Below are 20,834 nucleotides of genomic sequence, written 5' to 3' on the forward strand. Positions count from 1 at the left end.
CATCATTCATCCCTATGGGTTTATTACATTGAAGGTTTGTCCCCAACTCTATTCCTCCCAATAAAATATGTATTTATTTCATCCCGCCGTACATAAGAACATCACCTGTACCATTCTCATGTACACGTCCCATAGATAGCTATAGCTGTCCTTAAAGCAGGTGTCCATCAGAATAGGTATCTAGTAGTCACAAAATAGTCTCTTAAATTAGGTATTTGTGAGACTATGTGTTGTTACTTCTCAACAGTTATTGGTCTGTAAGGTTATTTCGATAAATTTAACCTAGTCGACATACGTTTTGATGATTGGTACGAATGATGACCTTCAGATTGTATAGTGCTTTTAACACAGATAGTACACAGCTATTGCGAATATATTTTGCATGTATGTGTTTTTTCTTACACTATATTATTATTATTACTATTATTATTATTATTATTAGATCTTTCACATTCTTCAAGCGACAAAAAAAATCACATGACACTTAAACATTTACGCTGGATAGATAACATTAACCAGTCTGTCTTTTCGCTGGGTAACCAGTGTGTCCTTTCGCTCCGATCGAACATTTTGAAGATTGTATACAGAAAGCAACGTGACAGTCTTCCGATATAAATTCTGGAGGATCCATGGATATCATGTGAGGTAGCAAGAGAAGATTGTATGGAGACCAAATGGCCTGACGACAATTCTCCACATCATACAGGTGTCATGTATCTATAAATAGGATGAAGTAATGCCGTTTAATTGCGATATAAAAAAGGGTTATACAGATAAGCAAATAATCCCGTTCCCGTCTGTAGAAAGTGGATACATTGATTCCAGGTACTGATTATATATCAATGCTCAGGAATTGCTCAGACAAAATGAAGATAGCTTTAAATTGGTCCCAGCATTTATGTAGGTAAATGTTACAGACGTTTTGATCATCATGGATATATCATTTGTAACCCTTCAATTACTAAAATCGCACTGAATTCATCCTTTACACATCTCTAAGTCACTGTTATTTTTACATGGATAGCAAGACAGTCTAAACCTTCAAATACATCTCATAACATGCACAAGATGAACCCAATTTCTTCTCCAATCAGAACCATCACAAAGGTCTTTATTTTGAATCCGAGGGCTATTTGTTTCAACTACAACCGTGACATGATGTTTGTAAAGAATCATGTAACTGCAACCGTGACATGATGATTGTAAAGAATCGTGTAAATACAATCGTGACATGATGATTGTAAAGAATCCTGTAACTACAATCGTGACATGATGATTGTAAAGAATCTTGTAACTACAACCGTGACATGATGATTGTAAAGAATCGTGTAACTACAACCGTGACATGATGATTGCAAAGAATCCTGTAACTACAATCGTGACACGATGATCATAAAGAATCATGTAACTATAACCGTGACATGATGATTGTAAAGAATCATGTAACTACAACCGTGACATGATGATTGTAAAGAATCCTGTAACTACAATCGTGACACGATGATCATAAAGAATCATGTAACTATAACCGTGACATGATGATTGTAAAGAATCATGTAACTACAACCGTGACATGATGATTGTAAAGAATCTTGTAACTACAACCGTGACATGATGATTGTAAAGAATCGTGTAACTACAACCGTGACATGATGATTGTAAAGACTCGTGTAACTACAACCGTGACATGATGATTGTAAAGAATCGTGTAACTACAACCGTGACATGATGATTGTAAAGAATCGTGTAACTACAATCGTGACACGATGATCATAAAGAATCATGTAACTATAACCGTGTCATGATGATTGTAAAGAATCATGTAACTACAACCGTGACATGATGATTGTAAAGAATCCTGTAACTACAATCGTGACACGATGATCATAAAGAATCATGTAACTATAACCGTGACATGATGATTGTAAAGAATCATGTAACTACAACCGTGACATGATGATTGTAAAGACTCATGTACTCTGTGGCTCTGATTGCCGTAGCGAAATCGGCCTGTTCAGGTTTTAATAATGCATATAAAATTTTCCATGGCTTTATCTTTGACAACTAGTGTATATAAAGTAATCAGATTCAAAGTCTGAGTAGGATTTTGGTTTAAAAATAAAAATAAATCGGTTTGCAAGATGCTATTGTTAGGAGATGAAGCATTCTCATAAATTACGGAAGATCATTTTGCCTGTACAGTAAAGCTTCGATTATCTGCACATATTTATCTGAACAGTGCATTAATTATGACTAAGTTGATCCTTTATGCATGTATCCTTATATTGCTCTAATTTATCTGGACTATCATTAATCCGGGCCAATGTTTGTGTGTTCTGTGCCTACTAATATTACTATAATTATCTGTACTATCATTAATCCGGGCCAATGTTTGTGTTCTGTGCCTATTAATATTACCATAATTATCTGGACTATCATTAATCCGGGCCAATGTTTGTGTGTTCCGTGCCTATTAATATTACTATAATTAGTCTTGTATTGAATATTATAGACATACTTACTTTAAACCCTTCCCCCCCCCTGCTATTTACCGCTATTTACACACTGTAATTGACAATCATAATGCCAAATGTTTACATATACATGTACACATTCTGTGATATGTCATATACGTGCAACCGTTTTATTATTCTTTGAAATGTGTATCCGGATGTTGTGTGTTTTGTCGTTTGCTTTTTATGCTGTTGTTACTGTTGGCTTGTTCGTGTACCTAATTGGTATAATTTTTTGTTACCTCTAAACATGTATTGCATGTGTACCTGTCCGTTTCAAAATAATGTAATTGTTGTACGCCGCGTCGGTAAGATAGATTGTCTAGAATTGTGATCGTATGTAATCCAGTCTATCGATGATAAACAAATTTGCCTTTAATCACGTGTCTAAGAGATATAAACAAATTAACTCACTGTGTTAGCTCATGCAATACAAATCCTATTGCCAGGCTACGAAAACAACATGTATGTCTGTCAATCTATTTATCCATCAATTCGTGCGTGTGTGAGTGTGTGTATGTGCATGCATGCGTGTGTATGTGACAGAGAGAGAGAGGGGGATGGAAAGAGAGTATTGTAAAGGAACTAAACAAATCCAATTCTCCTTTCGTTCTTAAATAACAGAGATTAACAATTTTGAAATGTTAAAGTAGCTGTTTGCAATTATAAATTATCACAGATAATATTATACAATTATTTACTTTTGATTTAGGGTAATACACTGAGAAAGAATGTCGTAAATTGAACATTATTCGCCTGCCCCGTGTTTAACAGTTCCCTGTCCGTCAAGATATGCACTTTTGATCTCTACTGAATGTGCATTATATTTTATTAGACTTACCTGAACTCTGACATTTAGATCCTGAGTCTTTGTTTGTTTATTATCATAAGTGCCATCTAGTCATAACGTTTGGTCGGCAGTGAGCATCAGTTATTGTGTCAAACCCATTGCTCCTTGACCCAGATAACCTTGACCTTTGACCGTAAATGAATAGGCTCTATTCTTGACCCAGATAACCTTGACGAGCAGTACTGAATGCTCCGATTTTCTAACACTGGAGAAGAAGACACCAGGTAATCGGTTTTATAGCACTCTTTTGAGCTGACGTAAGGGTGTTACAACATTGTAGCAAAAATGCAGTATGTGGTGAATGAGTCAGTCAGATTATGTAACTTCGCAATAATAATAATAATAATAATAATAATAATAAAGAGCAATAATAATAATAATAATAATAGTATAACAGTATTGTCTTGTTATGATATTGCTGCAAGAATTCACCAATACCGCAAACATGCATTCAAAAAGGCCACAGGCTGAAAAATCACCACTAGCAACACCGTTTCCTCTAAATTCTGTGCCTGAACCATTTTGCTCTTATCTCTCTGGTTGCATTTGAGTTTAGTCATGTTCTCTCAAAATTAAGTTTTCAAACTAATTTTTAACACTATCTTGAAAAGTGGAAACAGACTGCATAATATATGTTCTATTTTAAATTTGTGCATTTTAAAGACGTTACACAGAAAACGGAACACTTTCATTAAATCTTGCTATTCCTCCTTCTGTTAGGTAAGTCCTTCTGTTAGACAAGCCCTTCTGTTAGATAAGTCCTTCTGTTAGACAAGTCCTTCTGTTAGACAAGTCCTGTATCGCAGTTCATCGCTAAAAATGAATAATAACCTCACATGCCTTGTTAAACATTTGACTTATTAAGCGCGTTATTAATCATATATCGACTTTTAATGACACTGACTGTAGAAAAATAATGAACTGCACACCTTGTTCCACCAGTTTTGAAAACAGCCACGGTGAAATTTTTTTTATTACCTTCCGATTTTTGAAAAGAGTGACAAAGAAACTTTATCGTAAATTATATATATTTGTCAGGTATAGATTTCGTAGATTTCGTGGTTGCTAAAATGGTGAGATGTAATAGTACTCCGGAAACAATCAATGCTAAAAATGGCGAGATGTATTAATACTCCGGAAACAGTCAATGCTAAAAATGGCGAGATGCATCAATAATCCGGAAACAATCAATGCTAAAAATGGTAAGATGTATTACTAATTCTGAAACAATCAATGCTAAAAATGGCGAGATGTATTAATAATCCGGAAACAATCAATGCTAAAAATGGCGAGATGTAATAATACTCTGGAAATAATCAATGCTAAAAATGGCGAGATGTATTAATAATCCGGAAACAATCAATGCTAAAAATGGCGGGATATATTAATAATCCGGAAAGAAACAATTACCAGTTACTAAAGTCAACATCAGTGCCTACAAACTCCACGAACTTTAGTCCAAAGAAAGTGTGCGTGTGCGTGTGTGTGCGCGCGCGTTTGTTTGTGTGTGTGTATGTGTGTGTGGTCACTACGATCCATATCGATAAACGGACTGAATTGCCAGTATTTTCCCATCGACTGTGTTTCCTTAAGCAAGTAAACCTTTAAGCAATGTATAAACCTATTGATGTGAACGGCTTACAACAAAACGAATAAAACAACGAAGTGGCAACTTTAAATAGATGGAATACTAGAGACGATATCTCAGGTACAAACTGACCTGATATCTATGTCTGTATAACCGATATAGCTTTTGACTCTCATACTAGTGTACGATTATATATTCCACGTGACCTTCAGTGTTATCAAGTACTTTTGATCAACTATGCATCTGATGGTCTTTCATCATTAGTCGAGTATTATTGAATTTACCTATCTATATCATAGCTTCGTTTAAAACAAAATCCAGGTGAAACCATTAGTACAGGTAAAACATAGCCTCTCAGCAGAGCAATAGTTATTCATTCCGTACCAACCGGATTTTCTTCTAAATCCTTTTTACATATGTATCTGACATCTGAAATGTTACACGAAAACAACACAGAAAAATGACTTTCTAAAGGGGTATTATTACATCTTCATCAAGTGAACGTTTTCAATGTATAAATAAGGATCTACTGAGACGGATCGGCTTCCAGACATACCCCCACCCCTCTACCGTAACAAAAACGTACAGTCACTTGTCACTTCAAATTTAATCGTTGTTTAATTCTTGTGCACGTTTATTTTGTATTATGTACACTTTGAGTAAATACACACTTACACTTTTGCTTCGGTGCCCTTTTGAGGAAACTTTTGAAATTCTGTAAATCCCCATCATCTAACACGTGACCTGCTTGCGATTTGGTGATTTATCAGTACAATATCGGTTTGATTACGGATGAATATCATGTGTATAAACAGATAAGTGGTAATCGCACAGGACAGAATTATGTCCTTTTATTGGAATACGATGTTTCGATTCGTTTCCTTCTGTGTAAATGTAGTTTTGATTTGATGTATTGCATGTTAAGGTAATTTTGATTTGATTCATTCTATGTAAAGTTTTGTTAAAATGGCTTTTCATTCGTTGTAAAGAACATTCATATAGTTAAAAATATGCTACAATAGATGCGACGTTATGTAGTTTGACATTCCTATTTTGCCTCCGTTGTTCTGCAGAACATGAACTATATGTGAAACCAGAAGTTGTACTAAATGTGAAACCAGAAGTTGTACTAAATGTGAAACCAGAAGTTGTACTAAATGAGCAAACAGAACGTGTACTAAACGAACAAATAGAACATATAGTAAATGAACAAATGGAACATCGATGCCAGTAAAGGAACTTTAAATATAAATAAAAATTATTCTCTTACTTTGCTCTCTTCAATTACTTTTTTAGTCTCCATTCACCTTTACTGGTTATTTCGATAGTTCACTCTAGAATAGATCACTGGAAACGTCCGACATATGCAGCAACTTGGATGTGAATAGGCGTTCTGTATAAACACTTTGATTTCATAAAGACTGGAAAATATTTTAAGTTGTCTTATGAAAGACATTATTACTTATTAAACTGATTTTTTCTGTGGAGTAAATACATCACTACCTGTTTAGTAGCACAGTAGTTTGTTTATTGAATCGGTTTATTTTAAATTAAAAACTAACAATTATCATAATGGAATTAATATCTTTCAAAATCTACGGGTGCAGACTGTGATAGAATGTTGACACTATGAACATTTGATTGATATGAATATAATTAGTGACAGCCATCTAGATGTTGGATCATAAACCAGAATAGGTAAGATGTCATATCCATCGGATAAATGAATGCTCCTGACCCTGCCAGGAATAATTATGATTCGTCGGTACTTGCATGTATTTCAGTCTTACTTAAACCTAGCGATCCGTCAATTACATTGCTTTCCTGACTAAAAGTTCAAGCGGAGCAAACGAAACTACAGTATATATATATATATATATATATATATATATATATATATATATATATATATATATATATACACACACACACATCTTTTGGAACTAATGGTACATGAATGGTACATGATTTAATTCAATTTTTATAATTCTGATACATAGCTGTAAATTGCACAGAATATCTTTTGTTAAATTTTGCATACGTGACATGAGTGTGTTAAGAGTTTCGTATTATACAGCATCTCTAAATAGGTTCTTACGTGTCTGTTGACAATTATCAATTATAATCGTAATAATAAGACTGAATAGCATCTATGACTTAGTTTCTCACTGGCTGATAAAGAATTCAGAACCATCGCATTGGATGGTCTAGGACACATGAATGGCAAATTTGAGGCAAAATTAGTAGTGTGATCTGTCACGAGGGGTCAGTTGCGAAATATAGTCACATTAGACGGTGTATAAAAAGAGAGAACTAATCAATCAGTTTCATTCCGATTTTGTTACTCGCATGTCTTGTGCTGCTATTGTAAGTTTGCAGACGTGCTGTATGTTGTAGTTAGATTACATTCGAGGAAAAAATCTGTTTGGACTGTTCAGTGGAAATAGAAAGTGCTCATTATTTGGACCATAATATTATTCTGGAACTGTTATAACTTATTCGAAGCTTAACGTATATCTTGTTCATACAAACGAAACTTATGATGACTCCAGTGTGGACAGAATTCACATTTTCCCCATGTTACAAAACCAATCGACGACAGCCCCTTATTTCATCTGGATCCAAGTCAAGAAGAACACAGCATTTTTCATCATCATCATCATCATCATCATCATCATCGTGGTGGTGGTGGTGGTGGTGGTCGTCATCATCATCATCATCATTGTCGTCGTCGTCATCGTCATCTGACAATTCACTTTCAACTGCTTCTAAATTAATTGGTGCTACATTCTTGTTAGTTCCTGATGTACTGGGAATAACTTCTTTGCTTTACTGGGGAAGTTTACAAATTTCATTCCTGTTCTTTTTCTGATCTGCAGATTTTTGAATTGCATCCACAAAGTTTTCGTCAGTAAATTTTTTTTTCATTGCTGCAGATTTCATAATGCCAGTATTGGAATTCTTCAAAAGGTTTCCAGATAAGAGAGGTGTAACACATTTTCTTTCTGTTTTTTTTTAATTAATGGCATTTGTAATGTGTCTGTCTTTGAAAAATGGAGACTTCATTGTAATTTCACTGCCAGCTGAAATTTCTTCTATCTGTCAATGTGCACATGCTTCTTTCAAAACTGGTGTCAACTCATTAACCGTCGTTATTTGACAATGTTTTGATGTGATCTTGTTACTTTGTTAGGAACATTCTTCTTATTTTGATCTGTCCTGCTATATATTAGCGCCATTGCAACTTGATTTTCCGGACATGTGGTCAAAGGGATGAAAACCTGTCGTTTTAAATGCAGATATAAAATTCTTTGCAGTTATGACTTGCAAGTAAGGCTTGACAGTAAGTTCAGCAACTTGATATTTTGATATTGTGAAACCATGATTATTTTTTTATATATTTTTGACATCTCTGTTGTACATTACTATAAACGGTCCAAATGTTCCAACTTCTAAAGGTTTGTCAAATAGCTGGTGTGTGATGGTAAGAAAACAGTAAAACATTGTTCTTCCTAGCCTAGTCTGCTCAGATTAGAGAAATATGAGATCTGTTCCATAGTGCAAGATTTGAATGGAAGATTGTGTCTTCCCATCACAAACATTTGCATATTTTACAAATTTGTTTGTGAACTAATTTTAAAATGGACGTGAATTCAACCATCCAGATTTGGACATTGCACATACTGATTCAGGACGGGCTCCATTTGTACGATCATTATTCTATCTCTGCCGAGGAAACACAAAATATGGAGGAATAATATTCCCATGTGCATTTCCAGAGGCAATTGTTGTGACACTTGAGGATCTTAGTGAAGAAACACATTGTGCTTTAGTGGTATTTTTTAAAATACAAATTATTGGCATTAGTGTATATTCAGTGCTAATCCCTGTCTCATCTATATTGTAAACTCTCTCTGGCTTATCTTTCAAGCTGCTTTTGCTAAAAGTATTCCAAAGTTCCGTGTAATATGTTATTAAAATGTCTCTTGAAGCTGCATTGGCTCTTGCCATCGATAATTTTCTTGGTTTGGCTACAATCTGATCTGGCCATCTTTTCAAGCATATGTAAAACCAACAGATACTTGATACCAACGCCATAGTTTTCTTAATGCGCGTCATGTCTTTTCTCATATAAAGTCGCTCCATCTATTTTTTGCAAATGATAATATAATTTCTTATGAGTTTTTTTGAATTTGTTTCCGATCTTGATCATTTTATAAGCATGCTGTAGCAAAAGCAGTATTGTAACTTTTACCTCACTATCTCAAGCGAGACGACAACGCTCACAGGTTCATTCTTTACTTGATGATTCAGAGTCCATTTTGACACTCTGTTTATGATGGAGTATCAAAAATCTCATCCCATTTTATTTAGATACTCATTTCCGAATGCTCATAACGAACCATTAATAACGTGGCGGATGCTATGTAGGTCGTGCTTAGAAAGAGCGAAATTGGAGGTAATGAGACAATATAAAGTAAAATCCTAGTAATGCAAGTCTTAGAGCATTATTTGAGGTCAATCATTGCCTTATTGGCATAAAGCTAACATACAGTGTACCCAGTTTACCTTCAGAGACATTATCAAGTTCGGTAATCACTGATGACTTCAAATTTGGGTAGGTCGCTATCGATTACATATAACTGATAAAATCGCTGAGAAAGGATGGTTTTCAGGAAGTGCCAACTTTTTATATACTTATCAAGGCTATGGTTTTGCTGTGATCAATCGTTGAGTCGAGCTGTGTAAGAGAAATACATTACATTTGCTGTTACTTTCAAGTTCAAAAGGCTGCTGGTCTAAAAAATCATGAAAACAAAGTATTGCAAATGCTGCAGGCATATCCAATAACTGGCAGGAATCTTTACTACTCACCTCACTGAAAAATAATTATTTCATGCGTTATCAGGCACGGTTATTCAACGTCTTTAAAGGAATAGCAGACAGAGCAGAGTTCAACTGCTGGTTGAAATTTTACGTCATATTTGTGATAGAATGAGACATGTCTCCCAAACAACATATGGTACTTAAAGTGACATTATAGAAGTGTGTCTGATTCAACAACGTAATGTGATTTAAAGATCAATTTACTACAAATGTTTTCAAACGAGGAACTGGCACATAGATCCGTGATAAGATCAACTAAAATTGCATGAAATAAGTTCCAGATACACGGCTGGAATACTGTTTCTTCTGCTCCACACCATCCTTAGTTACTAAGTATTGCTTTCTATCTGATACCTCTAGTTATGAAATTAAACTACACGCCGCTTTAAGCCGGTATCATAGTTTTAATGTAATACTGATCCTTGATGCATAGAACGGAAGGTGCTGTCCGCCTGATAACATCAAGAAGAAAGCTTATTTTACTGTCATGAGGAGAGTACGCTGTAACGGATCCTTTCGAGCGAAAAGTTTATATTGATTAGAATAAGACAAAGACATGCAAACCAATAAAATAAAATAAAAGAAACGTCATAATATTTTACGAATGGTATTTACCTCTATTTTGAAAGCACAGGTAAAGGTTATGTTAAATGTCATCAACTCATTTTCTTCTAACATGCTTTCAACTGATTAAAAAAAAAGATGCATTTGTTTTATCCTTTATTATTATTACTGTTCCATATAACAGTCAAGGTTCTAGATGTAGAGAAACTACACAAATAATTAAGACAGGTATTCGTACGACGAACATGAACATCCTATGCTATTCGTTATAAAAGGCATTAGAACATTCATTATCATCTATGTATTGGCCTTTCTGCTATTTCCGGTTGACATCCTGCACGCGTAGAGAGACACGTTAATGAGTCTCCACAAATCCTCATCTAGGCTACTCTTTTGACCGAACGTATTTCACGACATATATTAAGCTGATATCCTTTTACGACATACTTTAGATATCGGTCATAAATTTTGTCACGTATATCTTGTTTTCTTTAACTATTATGAACAGGATCATGCAGATTTATAATTGATGTTATTAGGAACTGTGAATTAGATTAATTTGCTATCCTGTTCCTCTGGTATCACAGTAAACGTCATCATCATTGCTAATATAATATCCTTAAAGGAAACGACAAGAAAAATACAGACGTCTCTTAGCTTTACAGAGGTCTTTTTCGGACATTGGAAACATATTTTGCCCAGCTGTAAACGTTTTATATGACGTTTGGATAGGATAGTATTATCGTATCATGTATGATATGCCATTCTTTGTGCAACCAATACATTTTTGTATCTGAAGACAGGAACCAGATTTTAAAATGTTATTTCCTTGTATCATAATTACTTCGCACACACAATTACACACGCACATGCTTGCATACATATACACACACGGATGCATGTTAATATTACCTATTTTTGATATGATCTCCATAGGGACACAAAGGTGCAAAGTTGTTTGGTGGTGGTGTTGGTAGTGTGTGTGTCCTTTATAACATTATAACATAAGACAACAATAATTAAGACTTCATGTGCATGGCGTAGGTGAAGAATCCCATACGTTCACACGGTCAAATACATTTATGCTCAAGATATGTTTCTTCACCAAATTACTGCCTGGTGAGAAAATTATATTATTCAAGGTTGCGGAGACAGTGTCTCATGGAAAAGACACTTCCTGTATCTTCCGGTCCTGTTTCTGTTAAGTATATGTAACTACTTTTCATAATGACGTCAGCAGTTCATAAAATCCCCTTTATACACTTTCGTTTTCTTTTGAACAATTCAAACTAATGACGAAACATACTATGGTGCATCGGAGTTACTATAGTTACTTCAGTCACTTTTGTTTTTCTTTCCATAGTACTCAGAATACTTTGATATTGTCTTAGTTTCGTCGTAAAAGCAATTATTCAGACTTGAAAATTTAGCAAATAGATTACGTTTCCAGTTCTTTAATCGCATCGAATGCTTTTGCACGGCAATATTACAACCCTAAGAAGTATTACGAGGCACAGTTCCCTAGAAGTAATACTGTTACACAAGGCTATGCATAATAACAGCCTTTTATATTGTTCACTGGCTCCACGCTAATTTAAAGAATAACGATTGATAAATCCAATAGTGGGCTTTGTAATCACTTGATCTTTGACCTCAATGTTAGCATTAACTTGTCAAATCGAGAAAAACGTCTACTCCTATTCTCTCTGGCATCCTTAAGGATTTGATGAAGCATGCATGCTACCTTTTTCTTGCAAACAAATAATTGATTATTGATTGAACATATAAAATAGACATCAAACTGCCCTAATCACAGTAAGAATGGAGGCAGTGTTACCAAAAGGTGGTTTAGTTTTTGACGTAGTTATCTCAAAATACTAAGTTTGAATCTCCCATTGCAGCAAGCGCAGAGTGCATACAGTCAGAAACCCGATTTTCTCAATTTCCCTAGACGTGGATAAAAAGGATAATGGTTACATACACCATACATTCTCAGAGTATTATGACGATTTGTTGTTGTTTTTGTTGTTGTTGTTGTAGGGTTTAACGTCATTTTTCAGCACACTATAAAATAAAAGAAACGTCTATACATGGCGGCCAGTATTAATGGTGAAGGAAGAACCCGGGAAAACTCCGGAAAGAACCATCGACCCACGAGAAGCTACTGGCAAGCTTTCTCACATACCCACATTGTCTGAATCCAAGACTCGAACCCACGCAGACATAGGTGAGATAATAATAATAATAATAATAATAATAATGAGGACTTTGTATAGCGCCTAATCTTTAGAAGCTCTAAGCGCTTTACAACATTAGACAACACCTATAAGATAAAAAACATAATGATATGATTACGAAAACAAACACCATGAAATTAGAAAACATTAAAAAACATGCTGAGAATATTTAAGGTGGGAAACATTATTAGGTCTTCAAGTTTGTTCTTGCAGTTGAAATAAGTGAGTTTTGAGAGCCCTCTTGAATGTGATCACTGTGTCTTTGTGTCTAAGTTCAGTGGTCTATTCATTCCAAGTTGCTGGGCCCTGGTATGCAAAAGAACGCTGTCCATATGACTTTGTTTTCATACTTGGAATAATGAGTATACGATTGCCAGAAGAGGAGCGTAAGTATCTTGCTGGTGTGTACACATGGGTGAGGTCGGATAGGTATGTTGGACTATAGTCCGACAGTGAAACGTAGCACAGAGAACAAATTTTGTGTTTGATTCTGGATCGAATGGATAGCCAGTATAGGGTACAGAGCAGGGGGGAGGTGTGCTCTGATCGTGGTACTCTAAGTATGATCCGAGCAGCTGTGTTTTGAACTTTTTTTAAGTTTCTGGAGCAGATATTGCGATGAACCAGACATAATTGAGTTACAATAGTCCAGTCTTGAAAGTACTAATGAACATACAAGTATTTTAGTGGCATCAACTGAAAGATATTTGCGAATTGAGCTGATTCGTCTCAGCTCAAGATATGCAGCCTTGCATATGTTCATGACATGTTGGTGCAATGTGAGAGTACTGTCCAGAGTAACACCTAGGTTTCGTACTGATTGTGTGAATTTAATTTTGGTGTTGCTGATATTTATTGTTTGAGGTAAATGATGTGAATGAGAAAGTCTTTGTGTTGTGATCAGAATGGCCTCAGTTTTATCATCATTCATCTGCAGCTTGTTACATGTCATCCATGATTTCACATCAGAAATGCACCTCTCTACAACTTAGATGGTGGCATCAACTTCGGTTGGGTGGCTAGATTTGTATATTTGGGTGTCATCAGCTTACAATTGGTGAGACACTGGATGATGATCTATGGCACTTGAGAGCGGCTGAGTGTACAGAACGAAGAAAACAGGTCCAAGAACAGACCCCTCTAGAACACCACAACATAGATTAACTGGGCTGGACTTGAACCACAGTAAGGCTATATCATGAATGCCAAATACATGCTGGAGACGGTGAAGTAATATATCATGGTCTAGTGTGTCAAATGCTGCAGACAAATCAAGGAGGGTGAGAACTGTAATCTTTCCACTATCCAACGCTAGAGAGAATGTCATTAACTACTTTTAGAAGAGTAGTTTCAGTACAGTGGCAAGGGCGATATGCAGATTGTACATTGCTAAAAAGACTGCTTGAATTTAGATGAGATACAAGCTAGGATAGAACAACCTTTTCTAAGATTTTTTATATGAATGGGAGATTAGAAACTGGGCGGTTCTTGTTTAAATCGATATGGTCTAGTGTTGGTTTCTTCAGCAGAGGCTTTACAATGGCAGTTTTGAAAAATGATGGGAATTCCCCGGATGAGAGAGAGGTATTAATAACATCAGTTAGTGAAGGCAATACTGGATCTTAGCACTCAAGCAGCAGTGATGTTGGAATTGGATCAAGTTCACATGACTTTGGTGCACTCTTCATCAGGATTGTACGTAGAAAATCCATAGAGACAGGTTCAAATGCTGCTAATGGTTGCCGCTCAAATTCAGTATCCCAACTGTATGGTGACGACGAGTCAATTGAAATTGTGGTGTCAAGCTTATCTCTAATGGTATGTACTTTGTCACGGAAGACATTTGCAAACATGTCCGGAAGGTCGACTGGAGAGAAGGTAGTTGGAAGTGGTGTTGATTTCTTCCTTGACATTAGCTTGTTAGTAATCCCAAAGAGCTCTTTGCAGCTGGAACTTTCCATGATCTTAGTAGTGTAGTGGGTTGATTTCGCTGCATGGACTATATTTGTGACATTCTTCTTAGCGGCTTCATAGATTTGCTCATGAATAGTGAGTCTGGTGGAAAGCCAAAGCTTCTCAGCTTTACGGCGGTCTCTTTTAGCAGTGCTAAGCTGGTCCCTAACACTGCTAATCCACGGAGAACACTTTTGAATTGATACTCTGCACTTGGCAGCTGGGGCATGTTTGTCAAGCAATGAGCGCATGCAGTTATCAAGTTGTTCTGCGGTAGGAGCTAAGCAAGTTGTGAGGTTAGTGAGGATGTCGTGCATTAGTTTGGTTCTATTTATCATACGGAGATTTCTCTTAACAGCAGATAAAGGTGGAGGGTTAGGGACTGATACATCAAGATGGCCTATAATGCAGAGGTGATCTGATGCAAGGTCATGGGATACCAGGGAGGACCGTAGAATGTTATCATCAGGTCTGTGAAGAATCCAGTCTAAAATGTGACCATGTTTATGGGTGGGTTGCTTAACTGGTTGTTTTAGGTTGAGTTTTGATGTATTTGGGTTTCCGGGACAGTCAAAGTGAAAGTTGAAATCTCCAAGAATAATCAGGTTGCCACCTATCGAATTTCCATAGTCCAGGAGATTAGGAAACTGCTCCAAAAAGAGAGAGTCAGCCAGCTTGTTTTTTCTACTAGGAAGAGGGCGGTATAGGCAGAAAAAATGTACTGACCTTTACTCCAGTGTTAGTGTAGTTTGGACTAGTTCAAGCGATGTGTACTCGAAATTGAATGTTGTGGTATGGTTAAGACGTTTTATCATGGAGTTCTTTGTGATGACAGCAATTCCACCTCCGCGAGAATTACAGGGGAAAGACTTGATGGAGTAACCAGTGGGTGTTAGATACACACACTTGGGCTCATCGCCAGGTGTTTTTAGCCATGTTTTCAGGAAAAAGATGTCGATATTCTGCTCATTGATAAAATGAACTATTTCTGTGCTCTTTTCCGGTGGTCCTACTGAACGGGCATTGAATAATGCAATAAGCAGAGGTATCTTTTGGATAGCTGACACAAAGGTTGACGAATTAATTGGGATTTGAATTAGTTATCTAAATTAACGGTCGAACTTTTTTTTTAAATTGTTGAGCCGAAATAAGGGAGATAACTGGAATTCTTCTTCCTGTTCTACGCCGGCCAGCTTTGAAACAACGTTTTTTTTTACGCTTCTGTTTACATTTAGGTAATGATGAATGTAATCTTAGTTCGTTTAGTCTAGAGCACAATGTAGTGTGGAGAGCCAAGGAGTGATCATTTAAAGCAATTAATGAGGGTCCATCGTAGCATAAACGGGTTGACTGGCGAGTATCACGTGATGGCGGTTTGTTCAAAAACAGTGGAGCAAGACAGCTGAGAAAAAGTCTAATTGTTCTCATTTCCAAAACAAGGAGATGAAGAAACACATACGAATTTAACAGCCAATACATAATGAATACAATAACGTAGATGAAAACAGGCAACAAGCACAAATATCGTGAAAACGGCACTAAAAATCGGAACAGCAGCTTCAAGCCGGTTAAGCGATAGCGGCCATCTTGTTTTTGTCAAAAATGCGGAGATGGCAGTGATCCGTAACGGAGAACGCTTTAGACCACTCGGCCACTCGGAGCCCCCTTATTATGACGATACAGACGAGTTTTGTCAGGAGCTGTCAACTTTACGAAAGCAATCTTCATCCGTATAACTACTTGACATTTGAAATTGCCTTCTTTCTAACTATCCTTTACATGTGAGAGAACCCGTTTTATACACTGGATGCTTCAGAATTATTCTATATTTTGCAGTCAGACCTATGTCACATAACGTCATACTTCATGCTTTCATGTGGGCTATAGTTTGCTTCAGTGTAGCCATTTTAATAAATGAGCAGACACATTGAATCGAATTTTATTTTAAATTCATTAAATGATTAGCAATGTTCGTGGTCTTATAATCCATTGAGATCATTCGCGTCGGACACGTATTGATGTACTAGTTATACTATTGTTACCTCTCATCAGCAGCTCTAATGAAACAATTTAATGTGTGAAGACGTCAATTCATGTGCGCACATGCATGATGTATATAAACAAAACTACATGTTTTGTTCCGTGTGGGAGGGAAAGAATGAGTTTGATACGGCATTGGAATCTGTCGAGGCCCCTAGGCCGAGACATGTTCTTAGGCTGTATCAAACGGGTTCTTTATCCCTAATCGGAAGAAAACAATTATGCAGTTTTGTATTTAGTATATGTCCCCTTTTATTCACATGTTCGTTTCGATTTTTTTTAATGGATACGCTTAATAATGAATTTTAGAATTTTGGCGTTTTTTGAAAGCTATTGTATAACATTAAAAAATTCCGAATGTACGTAAACGGTATTAGGACCGAATATATAGCATGCATTTAAGGCGTTGGTCTGCTGCCTTGCTGATATGATTTACTATTTAGCTTTGATTTTTAAAAAGATGTTGCATGGGACATATTAAAGAATTTTAAACTGTAGTCACAGGCAAGTGGATTTTTCCTTACTTCTCAAATGGAACACGGAATTTGGACCAGAAAGTGACAATTTTTCTTACACTCTAGTTACAGAATACACACACTCTACTTCCAAGCTAATTTCAGGGTAAATTTCACAGACTAACATTAATTAGATACATTCAATTTTATATAGAAATCTCATTATTTGCAGTATTTTCAAACTCTCTATTTACGTTTTTATTTAATACAAGAAATTAGTGATTCGTGTTACTTAAAGTGATATGTTAACCCTAATTTGTACGAAATCGAAGGTTCGGTCTCTCTCTAACATGCGGACTAGTTTTTTAATATTTTTTTGAAATATTTTGCTAGAAAATTCTAAACAATATTGTTCTGTTTCTTGTCTTTATTATCTTGTTTGAACAGTAGCGAGAATTTAAAATGTCAACAAACTTCTCTCTTATCTGTCAATCTGTCTATCTGTCCCAGGGATGAAAAGTCCGAGCAAAATTGTAACAAGATGTAATTCTAGTAATTTTGCGTCACAACCAAAACAGCTGCTCCTGCTGTTGGTGATAGGTTTACCTTTATGTTGCAAATCGCTGTCAGTTTTATCTTCAGACTAGCTAAATGAATTTGATTCCTTAGCATTATTAATAGGCTAATTGGAAATTGAAAGTTCCTCCACTTAAACTTGCTCCTTTAAATGTATAATTCCGAAGACCATACTTGTGTTCTCTGAAACCAAAATGGAGTTTGGGTAAGTTTGGTATTTTAGATGATTTATATCGTGGAATGTCTCTTGGGAATTAAACTTGTGGTAAACTTTTCTTTGACTATGGGAGCATTTCTAACGAAGCCTTTCATCATGTCATGACTGTCTGAGTCTTTCTTCCTTTTTCTATATGTATTTAAACTTTAGAGACAAGATTTCAGCGGCATAGTACTCTCTCTCTCTCTCTCTCTCTCTCTCGTTTGAGGTCACTTTGCACATCAGCTTCTGACTGCATTTGTTTAAATAACAAACGATACATGTTTTGATAATTTATAATGTATCAAAAATCATTTTACAAGTAGACTATTACAAAATAGTTATACCGTTCCGATGGCTTTACTGGTAAGAGCGTCCTCCTCGGACGCAGGTATTCGTAAATTGGAACCCCAGCCGAGTGATACCAAAGACTTATAAAATGGTAATAGCAACTGCCTCTCTTGGCGATCAAAATTAATAGGTTAGTATTAAGACTGGTCGGCCTGGTGTCAGGATAATGTAACTGGGTGAGACACGATACTACATGTGTGCGACATGTTGCCACAATACTAGACATCACTACAAACTACCACACTGCAGGCTTCGTAGCAATAAGACTGATGAATTGATAAAACTACATTAAACACACACACACACACACACACACACACATTAAATGTTGCAAAAGTAGTTCCAGTCCGGGCGATCGATACGGAAATTTGAGGTTTGCGATACGGAATCACAGTTTGAACATCTACATGGATCAGTCATGCAAAATTAAATGGGTATGTAGTTAATCATTGTATTCGTACTTAATCGTGTCTCATGGATTGTATTGTTCAGTCATTATAGTTTTAGATTTTTCTCGGGGAATCGTCGAAGCCTGTCGGGTTTCGTGTAACTCGGATGCTGCGTAGATGGCTCAGAGAATTGTATTTAATCGCAGTGAAAATGGGTTACAATAGGGGTTTAAATATAATTCAATAACGCTATATGACTGAAAATAACCATACATTTATCTGGTATGAGGATGAACCACACATTGTTCATAATTTTGTATCAGTTCTATAATAGATCATCCACTGTGATCATCTATCAGTAATTTATGTTTGCAAGTTCTATACGTTGGTTCTTTTGATTACTCGTTGAAGTTGCGTGCTCGGATTAGTTCCATTTAGGAACGATATAATTTTGTTGTATCCGTTGTTGAACTTCATGCGCAGTATTCTGTTAAATCCTTGATAGACTTTATTCGCACGAGTCCAATTCATTCACAATTCAGTTACATTCGGTGTCTTTGTAGATCCAATCTCAGTCCGGATTTGTTACAATGATTCATTAAATCTCCTTGTCAAAATCTTGGAAATTGTTTGCAGTCGGATTGGTATGCCATGTCATCCACACATACCACATATAAGACTATTTTAGCAATGCATTTGGGGTACACTAAAGTGTCTATGCAAATATACCATCAAAATCGAAGCCAAAAGGTTTCTTTACTCTAAGCAGGATAATTAAGCTAGAGGGTCCAGTGGACATATAACTGAATCCGATGACTGAATCAAGGCAGCGATTACTCTAAGCAGGATAATTAAGCTAGAGGGTCCAGTGGACATATAACTGAACCCGTTGACTGAGGGTTGGAGTCAAGGCAGCGATTACTCTAGGCAGGATAATTAAGCTAGAGGGTCCAGTGGACATATAACTGAACCCGTTGATTGAGGGTTGGAGTCAAGGCAGCGATTACTCTAGGCAGGATAATTAAGCTAGAGGGTCCAGTGGACATATAACTGAACCCGTTGACTGAGGGTTGGAGTCAAGGCAGCGATTACACTAGGCAGGATAATTAAGCTAGAGGGTCCAGTGGACATATAACTGAACCCGTTGACTGAGGGTTGGAGTCGAAGCAGCGATTAGGATGATAATTCTTTTCTGTATGCTTTAGCGAGATATTAAATTCTAAGATCTATATCATTTGATTCTCGTAGAAATGCATGGCCGCAATTCAAACCAACGGATACTTCAACGAAACGCCATTTCAAATCCTCGCGCTTTTTGATACATCATACTCCCGTGGCCCCGGGTGTCCGAATGGTCTTAGCTTTTAGCCTTTGCTAATCACTACCATCTCACCAGTCCGCGTGGGATCGAGGCTCGGGATCGGACATTGCGAGTATGTGGAAAAGTTTGCAAGTGTCTTCCCGTGGGTCCGTTTTATTATTCCTCCACTAGATATTTTGGCTGCCTTTTATAGCCCATTATTTGTTGTAAGATGTTGTTTAACATACATAAACCAAGCATACCCACCCCCACCACGACAGACCGTAACCCAGAGTTTTTAACCCCAAACATGTTACTTGTATGTATTATATGTCCGCTTCTACGATTGCATATGCAAAGTTAAAACATATTTAAATTGTTGTTCATTTTAAATTTGTTCCACCCCTCTCCATCTCCGAGTAACAACAGGGGAGAGTCTAAAAAAATCCAGAATATGATCACAACATGGCAACGTGCGCCCACTCAGTGGTTTCGGAGAAACCTTGTTTGAGGACACGCATACATACGGAACGACGAAGAAACCTATTTAAGTACAAACGTAGAGTAAAACAATTTCGCTTTGCAAAAACTCCTGAGCTTGTATAAAAGATATCCTCTTTAAGTGTGACAGTTCAAATGGTGGCAATGTCTGCGAGGCTAATATTGGTAACTCGTTGGTAAGAACAGGGAAGGGATAACATAATGAGATGGTACATGGAACAGTTGACCAACATGAATACCATGCCTTTATAATTTTTTTTGTATCTTTGATTTTAGCGGCATTTAAATTTATAGTCACGTAAAATCGGGTTGAATAACTCAGAATAACTCAGAATGAAAATAAGAGATTTCTTTTATAGTCCACCATCCAATATAAAAGATAAAATATCTACCTTAAAGTATAAATGGGGATGAAGCAAATAATGCTAAATTAA

This window comes from Sinohyriopsis cumingii, chromosome 10 (assembly GCF_028554795.1).
Source record: "Sinohyriopsis cumingii isolate HCF-2022 chromosome 10, ASM2855479v2, whole genome shotgun sequence".
Lineage (NCBI taxonomy): Eukaryota > Metazoa > Mollusca > Bivalvia > Unionida > Unionidae > Sinohyriopsis > Sinohyriopsis cumingii.